Raw genomic sequence first — 9405 nt, 5'->3', positions numbered from 1 at the left:
GATTTTTTCTTAGGGAGTTGATTAAAAGCTTGTTCTAATTCTTTTTCTAAAATGGAATTATTTAAGTAATTTATTTCCTCTTCTGTTAATCTGGATTGTAGATGGTTAGAATTCTGGAGAAGTATACTTTAAAGAAGTACACTTGAAACAAGGTGTTAGTTAACTCAGAGGAATTGATGAGACAATGGTTATCTACGTTACATATACTTAATACTTAGCATGATGACATAATAGTTCTCTAGTTCACACATATTCTGTATGCTGTAATGATATAATTGTAATAGGTTATATAAGAACTGGGGAGAGGAAGTGAGACAGAAGGGGAGACTGGCAGACCTGCAGACTGGCAGAAGAGACTGGATCACACTATGACAGACAAAGACTGTGAATGGGACAATAAAGACTTTGGGCTTTGTTCCTAACTATTTTCCTGGTGATTATTCTGCTGAGACCAATGCTGGTCTGGTCCCAAGGCCCTCCAGAAAGCTAGGCTGGACATTACATTAGGCAAGCTATATTTTTGTAGGTATTCCTCCATTTCACTTAGATTATCAAATGTATTGGCATAAAGTTTGCAAAGTAATTGCTAATTATTGCTCTAATTTCCTCTTCATTGGTGGAAAGTTCTTTCTTTTCATTTTTGAGTCTAACAATTTGATTTTCTGCTTTTTTTTTCTAATCAAATTAACTAAAGATTTATCTATTTTGTTGGCTTTTTATAAAACCAATTTTTAGTTTTATTTATTAATTCATTAGTTTTTTAACTCTCAATTTTATTAATTTTTCCTTTTATTTTTAGAATTTCAAATTTGGCATTTTATTGGGAGTTTTTCATTTGTTCTTTTTTTTTTTTTTAGCTTTTTTAGTTGCAAGCCCAATTCATTGATTTTCTCTTTCTCTATTTTATGCAAGTAAGCATCTAGAGATATAAAATTTCACCTTATTACCGCTTTGGCTGCATCACACAAATTTTGGTATGTGGTCTCATTATTGTCATTTTCTTGGATAAAATTATTAATTGTGTCTATAATTTTCTGTTTTACCCATTCATTCTTTAAGATGAGATTATTTAGTTTCCAATTACATTTTGGTCTATTTCCCCCTGGCCTTATATTGCAAATGATTTTTATTGCATCATGATCTGAAAAAAAATACACTTACTATTTCTGCCTTTCTGCATTTGATTTTGAGGTTTTTATGTCCTAACATATGATACATTTTTGTTTAAGTTCCTTTCTGTCTCCATTCAATTTTCTCTAAAGATATAGCATACCTAACTTTTCTAAAATTTTGTTTACCTCCTTAACTTCTTTCTTATTTATTTTGTGGTTCAACTTATCTAGTTCTGAGAAAGCAGGGTTGAAATCCCTCACTAGTAGAGTTTTGCAGTCTATTTCTTCTTGCATCTCACTTAACTTCTCTAGGAATTTCCATGCTATATTACTTAGTGCTCATATGTTTAATATTGATATTGCTTCCTTCCTTATCTCATAATTAGATCTATCTTTGCTTTTACTTGATCTGAGATCAGGATTGCTACCTCTGCTTTTTATTTTTTATTTCACCTGAAGCATAATAGATTCTGTTCCAGCCCTATAACTTTATTCTGTTTCTATCACTCTACTTTAAAGGTATTTCTTGTAAAAAACATATTGTATGATCTGGCTTTTAATGCAGTCTACTATCTGCTTCCATTTCATGAGAGAGTTCATCCCATTCACATTCACAATTAAAATAACTAATTCTGTATTTCTTGCCATCTTATTTACTCTAAGTTATGCTTTTCTCTTTCCTTTCCCTCTTCTCTATTCTCCAGTATTTTGCTTTTGATGATGATCTCTCTCAGTTCTCCTCCTTTAGAGCCTCTCCCCTCTTTTTACCCCTTTCCCTTAATTCTTCAGTTTTCCATTTTACTAGTCTTTGCCTTTCTTTTCTCCCTTTCTCTCCTACTTCTCTATAAGGCAAGACAAGTTTCTCTGTGAAACCATATATGTCTAATATTCTCTCTTTGAGCCAAATCTGATGAGAGTAGGATTCACACAATACTCAACCCCCTCCCTTTTTTCCCTCAATTATAATAGGTTTTCTTTGCTTCTTTGGGAGATGTAATTTCCCTCATTTTGCCTTCTTTTCTCTCTTTTTTTCACTACAATCCCCTTTCCACCTCTAGTTTCTTTTTCATATTATCACAATAAACTCAAATTATATCTGCATTCTCTAAGCATACCTATAACAGAAATATAGTTATTAAGAATTCTTTCCTTTTTATCTTTTTATATTTCTGTTGAGTATTGTGTTTGAAGGTCAAATTTTTGTTCAGTTTGGTCTTTTAATTAGAAATAGGTGAAATTCACCTATATCATTGAAATTCTGTCTTCTTCCCTGAATGATAATGCTCATTTTAACAAGATAACTTATTCTTGGCTGTAATCCAAGTTCCTTTGTCTTTTGGAATATCAGATTCCAGGTCCTTCTATCCTTTAATATGGAGGCTTCTATGTCCTGGGTAATCCTAATTGTAGCTCCTTGATATTTATTTTTTTTTTCTGGCTGCTTGTAATATTATTTCCTTGGTGCAATGGTTCTGAAATTTAACCACTATATTCCTTGGGGATTTAATTTTGGGGTCTTTTTCAGTAGGTGATTGGTGAATTCTTTCAATGGCTATTTTACCTTCTGATTCTAAAATATCAGGGCAGTTTTCTTTTTTTTGATTTCCTGTAAGATAATGTCTAGGTTCTTTTTTTTTTTTTTTTCATCATGGCTTTCAAGAAGTCCAATAATCCTTAGTTTGTCTCTCCTACATCTATTTTCCAGGTCAGTTGTTTTTCCTAAGAGATATTTCATGTTTCCTTCTATTTTTTTTTCATTTTTTTTGTTTTTGTTTGATGGATTCTTGAAGTCTTATTGAGTTATTCACTCCTATTTGTTCAATTCTAATTTTTAGTGTATTCTTTTCTTCAGTTATCTTTTTTTAGCACCTTTTGCAATTGGCCAATTGAATTTTTTGTTCATTTCATTCTTTTTCCATTACACAAATCTTGTTTTTCTGTGAATTAGTGTTTTTTTCATGTCTTTTGTAGGGCATTATATACTTTTTCCATTCCTTCTTGCAATGATCTCATTTTATTTTCCCCTTTTTTCTTCTAACTCTCTTTTTTAAGATTTTTTATGCAATCTTCAAAGAAAGCCTTGTGTAATGGGGACCAGCTCATATCTCTCTTTGGGGCTTCATCTGGAAGCCTTTAGGAACCTCAGTATTTGAGGTCTGTTCTTCTCTCCATAAAAAACAAACTATCTATGGTAAGACTTCTTTTTTTTTATTAATTTTTTTTAAGGTTTCAGGTCTGTCTGTTCAATGCAAAGGAGCAACAGCTGTTTTAATTTGCCCTGGGGCATTTCTGCTTATTGATGCCCAGTTCCTGGAACTGGCTAAATCTGGCATTCTTCCGGGGCTCAGTGTTTTATAATTTGCCAAATTTGGAAAATCTACCAAACCACCTGCTTGCAACCAGGGCAGAGTAGCCTAAGAGGCTCACAGAAGACTCCCAAGTGTGTGGAAGCTGCAATGTTCTGACTCCCCATCCCAGCTCCTTGCCCAGATCTCTCTGTGCTGTTGTCTGTGCTCAGCAGACTGTCACATTGCCCTTTTGAAACAGACCTGTTCTGAAGTTCTTCCAAGGTAACTTCTTCTAGAAATGTGTTGTACTCCAAATATTTGAGGATTCTTTGATTCCAAAACCAGTTTAGAAGCTTAATCTGCTGTTTATCTGAGAAAAGGTCACAGAGAGTTGTGCCTGCTCCACACCATTGTGACTCCCCTAAACTCTTTTAAAAGTATATTTTAGAAAGCCCCTTGCCACACACATATTTCACAAACTTGACAGCCACCTAATTTGCTAAAAATGTTTAATAATGAGATATCATATTTATAATCATGTATGAAGGAGGATCAGCAAGTGGGACTTAGATACTTCACTATAGTAATATTTCTAGGTTCTTATTAAGTATTTAATGAGATAATTCACAGAATTGCACAATTTAACCATGAGGAATTTTGAACATTATTTTCACACATAATCTATCAGTCTCTTCCCTGCACGCAGAAAGAAAAAAAAAAAGTTTGCTCTAGTATGAAAAGACAAAAAGACATAGAATATACTATTGATCAGAATTATTGATAGGTGAGCAATTAGTGAATAAACAAGAGAAAGAATATAGTGAAGTGTACAATTGATAATTTTAAGTATATTACATTTAAAAAGTTTTGTGTAAGTAAAACAAATGTAGCCAAGATTAGAAGGAAATCTGAAATTTGAGGGGAAAAACTTATAATTTATCAAGTGAAGATCTCACATTCCAAATATGTTTAAAAAATTTATAAAATGTACAAAAGTACTAGTAATTTCCCAATTGAAGGGAATATCCCATCAAAGGATAAGAACAATTTTCTGATAAAAATCAAAACAATTTATTTGAATGAAAAAATGTTCTAAGTCATTACTGATTAGACAAATGTAATTTAAAACAACTTTGAAATTTCATTTTATACCTATGAGGTTGACTACAATCATTGAAGGGGAAAGCAACAAATGTTGGAGTGAATGTAGAAACATTTGAAAAATAATTCATTATTGGTAGGACTATGAACTAATTAAAACATTTTAGAGAGCTTTCTGGAATTATGCTCTAAGAGTTATTAAACTGCCTATTCTTTGAAGCAATCGTTGATCAATTTCTGAAGATGAGTGGAGGGGAAAAAAAAGAATCTAGATGTTCTACAATATTTATAGCAACTCTTTTTGTAATGGAAAGAACTGGAAATTACAAGAATGCCTGTCAATGACTGAAGAAGTTGTGATACATGATTATGTTATAAGAAGTGATGAGCTTGATGATCATATGGATAAGCTTGCACAAAATAATGGAGAGTGAAATGAGCAGGACCAAGAGAATGATGAATAGAGTAACATCAATTTTGTTTTAAGGACAAATTTGTGTAAAGAAATCATTATGAATATTATAAAAACCCAAATTAACCACAAAAGATATGTAAAGGAAGATACTATTTTAATCTACAGAAAGAACTGCTAAATAGAAGTATATACAGAATGAACTTACATATTTTCATATTTGTATCTAATGGTAGCCATCTTTAGGATAGAGAGATGGAGGGAAAAGGGAGGATGGGAGAAATTTACATGATGATTTTGTTACATAATTGAGAGAAATAATTCCTTGCTCCCTCTTTTGCTTGCTCCTTCAGTCCCTCCCTCATTCCCTCCAGTTCTGGGGCTTTGCTCCCAGGGCCAGAAGCAGTGAGGCCTGGGCCTGGCGCAGGGGGAGGTTACCAGGGCCAGGCCCAACATGGGCAAGAAGCATAAGAAGCACAAGTCAGACAAGCACCTCTATGAGGAGTATGTGGAAAAACCTTTGAAGTTAGTACTGAAAGTAGGAGGAAATGAAGTCACAGAGCTCTCCACAGGCAGTTCAGGACATGATTCAAGCCTCTTTGATGACAAAACAGATCATGAGAAACATAAAGACAGAAAGAGAAACAAAAGAGAAAGAAAGGGGAAAAACAGGTCGCAGGGGAAGAAAAGGAAAAGAAACAAAGAAGAGTAAAGGAGAAAAAGGCAAGATCGGGATCAGATTGAGAGTGAGGCAGAAAAAGAACTTCGATGTCAAAATCCTTTAAGACTAGAATTACCCCCTGAGAAGCCTCTTACAAGTACATTGTCTAAGCAAGAAGTAGAACAAACACCTCTTCAAGAGACTTTGAATCAACTGGTGAGACAATTACAAAGAAAGGACCTAAGTGCTTTCTTTTCATTTCCTATGACTGATTTTATTGCTCCTGGCTACTCTATGATCATTAAACAGCCAATGAATTTTAATACTATGAAAGAAAAGATAAAAAATAATGACTACCAATCCATAGAAGAATTGAAGGATAATTCAAACTGATGTATAGCAATGCCATGATTTACAATAAACCGGAAACCATTTATTATAAAGCTGCAAAGAAGCTGTTGCACTCAGGAATGAAAATTCTTAGGCAGGAAAGAATTCAGAGCTTGAAAGAGTATAGACTTCATGGCTGACTTGCAGGAGACCAGGAAGCCAAAAGACAAAATGGAAATACAGCAGAGTGGGGAAAACAATGGCTATTTGTTAAAAGATAAAGATAATTCTTTGGACAGTGATATTAAAGTTTTCAAAAGTCCAAATAAGGAAAATAAAAAGTAAAGCATCTCTTTAAATTACTGTAGAAAAAAAAACAGACCTTACTGACTGTAACTAAGGAAAGACAAAGATATACTTGAAGATAAACTTAAAAGCAATAACTTAGAAAGGGAACAAGAACAAATTGACTGCATTGTTAAGAAATCTGGAGGAAAGTTGACCAGAAGACTTATAAATAGTGTGAGTTTGAAAGAAGAAAGACAGATGGAACCACAACATTAGGACTTCTTAATCCAGTGGATCCTAACCTGTATGTGCAAAAATGTTTGTGGCAGCCCTCTTTGTAGTGGCCAGAAACCAGAAGGATGATTTCAGAAAGGCCTGGAGAGACTTACATGAACTGATGCTGAGTGAAATGAGCAGGACCAGGAGATCATTATATACTTCAACAAACATACTATATGATGATCAATTCTTTTTTTTTTTTATTCATTTTTCCAAATTGTCGCCCCCCTCCCTCCACTCCCTCCCCCCGATGACAGGCAATCCCATACATTTTACATGTGTTACAATATAACCAAGATACAATACATGTGTGTAAATACCATTTTCTTGTTGCACAATAAGCATTAGATTCCGAAGGTACATGTAACCTGGGCAGACAGATATTAGTGCTAACAATTTACATTCACTTCCCAGTGTTTCTTCTCTGGGTGTAGCTACCTCTGTCCATCATTGATCAGTTGGGAGTGAGTTGGCTCTTCTTTATGTTGAAGGTTTCCACTTCCATCAGAATACATCCTCATACAGTATTGTTGTTGCAGTGTACAGTGATCTTCTGGTTCTGCTCGTTTCACTCAGCATCAGTTGATGTAAGTCTCTCTAAGCCTCTCTGTATTCCTCCTGCTGGTCATTTCTTACAGAGCAATAATATTCCATAACCTTCATATACCATAATTTACCCAACCATTCTCCAACTGATGGACATCCATTCATCTTCCACTTTCTAGCTACAACAAAAAGAGCTGCCACAAACATGTTGGCACATACAGGTCTCTTTCCGCTCTTTAGTATTTCTTTGGGATATAAGCCCAGTAGTAGTACTGCTGGGTCAAAGGATATGCACAGTTTGATAACTTTTTGGGCATAGTTCCAAATTGCTCTCCAGAATGGCTGGATTCTTTCACAACTCCACCAGCAATGTATTAGTGTCCCAGTTTTCCCACATCCCCTCCAACATTCATATGATGATCAATTCTGATGGACGTGGCCATCTTCAACAAAGAGATGAACCAAATCAGTTCCAATAGAGCAGTAATGAACTGAACCAGTTATGCCCAGCAAAAGAACTCTAGGAGATGATTATAAACCACTACATAGAATTCCCAATATCCCTATTTTTGTCTGCCTGCATTTTTGATTTCTTTCACAGGCTAATTGTATACTATTTCAAAGTCCGATTCTTTTTGTACAGCAAAATAACTGTTTGGACATGTATACATATATTGTATTTAATTTATACTTTAACATATGTAACATGTATTGGTCAACCTGCCATCTGGGGGAGGAGGGAGGGGAAAGGAGGGGAAAAATTGAAACAAAAGGCTTGGCAATTGTCAGTGCTGTAAAATTACTCGTGTATATATCTTGTAAATAAAAAGCTATAATAAAAAAAATAAATCCAGTAGACCCTATTGCAGGAGAATCTGAATACTGTCCTATAAGATTGGGAATGACAACTGAAAGACTTCAGTCTGAGTTAAATACATTGCAGGGATTCAAAGAGGACAAAAGGAATAAAGTTACTCCTGTGTTATAATTTAATTATGCACTCTACAATTCTTATGCACCAAACTATGATTTCACATTTACAAATATCAGCAAAGATGATTCTGATTTAATCTATACAGTTTATGGGGAAGATTCTAATCTTCCAGGTGGTTTCAGTATCCATCAGTTTTTGTCCACATCGCAAGATTATCCATATGTTATGGTGGATAGTTTACTGGATGTTCTAACAAAAAGGGGACATTCTCAGTCCTTCAGAACTGAAGCTGAAACCCAAAATGGTAGCCTTGACAGTACAAAAGATGTGGAGATTACAGAAACAGACTCATTTGGCTCTTTGGACTCTAGTACTAATTAGAACATACTGACAGCACTAAAGGCAGTCACAAACTTTGGAGCCCAGATTGAGATTTTTGATTCTGAAGAGGCAGAAGGATACCAGAGGAAACTTGATTAAACCATGAAATTACTCAGAAAACTTCAGGAGGCTCAGAATGAATGTCTAAGTATCAAACCTCCTCCTAATGTGATCTTTCTCTTGGGACCATCTTATAGAAAGATATATTTAGCTGAATGAGTGACTAACAATCTAAAAGAATTTGCACAGCAAGTTACCCCAGGTGACATAGCGAGCATGTATGGAATTTGGAAAGCAATGGGAATTTCTATTCCTTCTCCAGTCATGGAAAACAGCTTCATAGATTTAACAGAAGATCTGGAAGAACCAAAAAAAAAAAAAAAATGGTACTACTAAATGTGGATTTGATGGAATTTGAAGTTTTAACAGTGGTATTTTGATTATATATATATATATATATTCATTCTTAACTTGGAAATTTTTCAGGGCACGTTAAACGTTATAAATTGTGTTTTTAAAGAGTTAAGTTTTGGAACAATCAATTTTAGTGTTCCAGAGATAGAACATATATTAAAGTAATAAGTCTGAACCTTGAAAAAAAAGAAATAATAATTTATTCAAAATGGCTTTGCAGTTTCATGTGCAATCATATATTTTTTAAAAAATTGTACTATGTTATGGAAGTGATTGTTTTATTCCATGTAGTAAAACATTATATAAATAAAAATAATAATATTTTATGATGGAAAGAATATGAAATTTGGAGTCAAAGAACCTGGGTTGAGATTCCAGATCTCAATTTTGCTCCTTCACCTTTGTATATCTTTGGGAAATTCACAGAACCTCTCTGGGTTTTCTAACTTTTTCCTCTATAAACTGAAGAATGCTGAAATTTAAGGTCCCTCCCAGGCCTGGTTTATTAAATACATACTAAATATGCCTCAATAAATAGAACTAAAGTAGAAATCTCGGACATTAGAAGAAATTATTTTTTAAGTAGGGTAAAGTGTTTTATATATATATATATACATACATATATATATACGTATATATATATGTATATATATATATGT

At 33.8% G+C, this 9405-nt stretch overlaps 1 pseudogene; it reads left to right on the top strand.

The window, feature by feature from the left end:
* Nucleotides 1-5356: 5356 nt before the first annotated feature.
* Nucleotides 5357-8750, top strand: LOC141559443 (bromodomain-containing protein 7-like; annotated as a pseudogene).
* The last annotated feature ends 655 nt before the right edge of the window (nucleotides 8751-9405 follow it).

Source organism: Sminthopsis crassicaudata, chromosome 3, assembly GCF_048593235.1.
Source record: "Sminthopsis crassicaudata isolate SCR6 chromosome 3, ASM4859323v1, whole genome shotgun sequence".
Classification (NCBI taxonomy): domain Eukaryota; kingdom Metazoa; phylum Chordata; class Mammalia; order Dasyuromorphia; family Dasyuridae; genus Sminthopsis; species Sminthopsis crassicaudata.
This window is presented reverse-complemented; position numbering and strand designations above follow the sequence as displayed.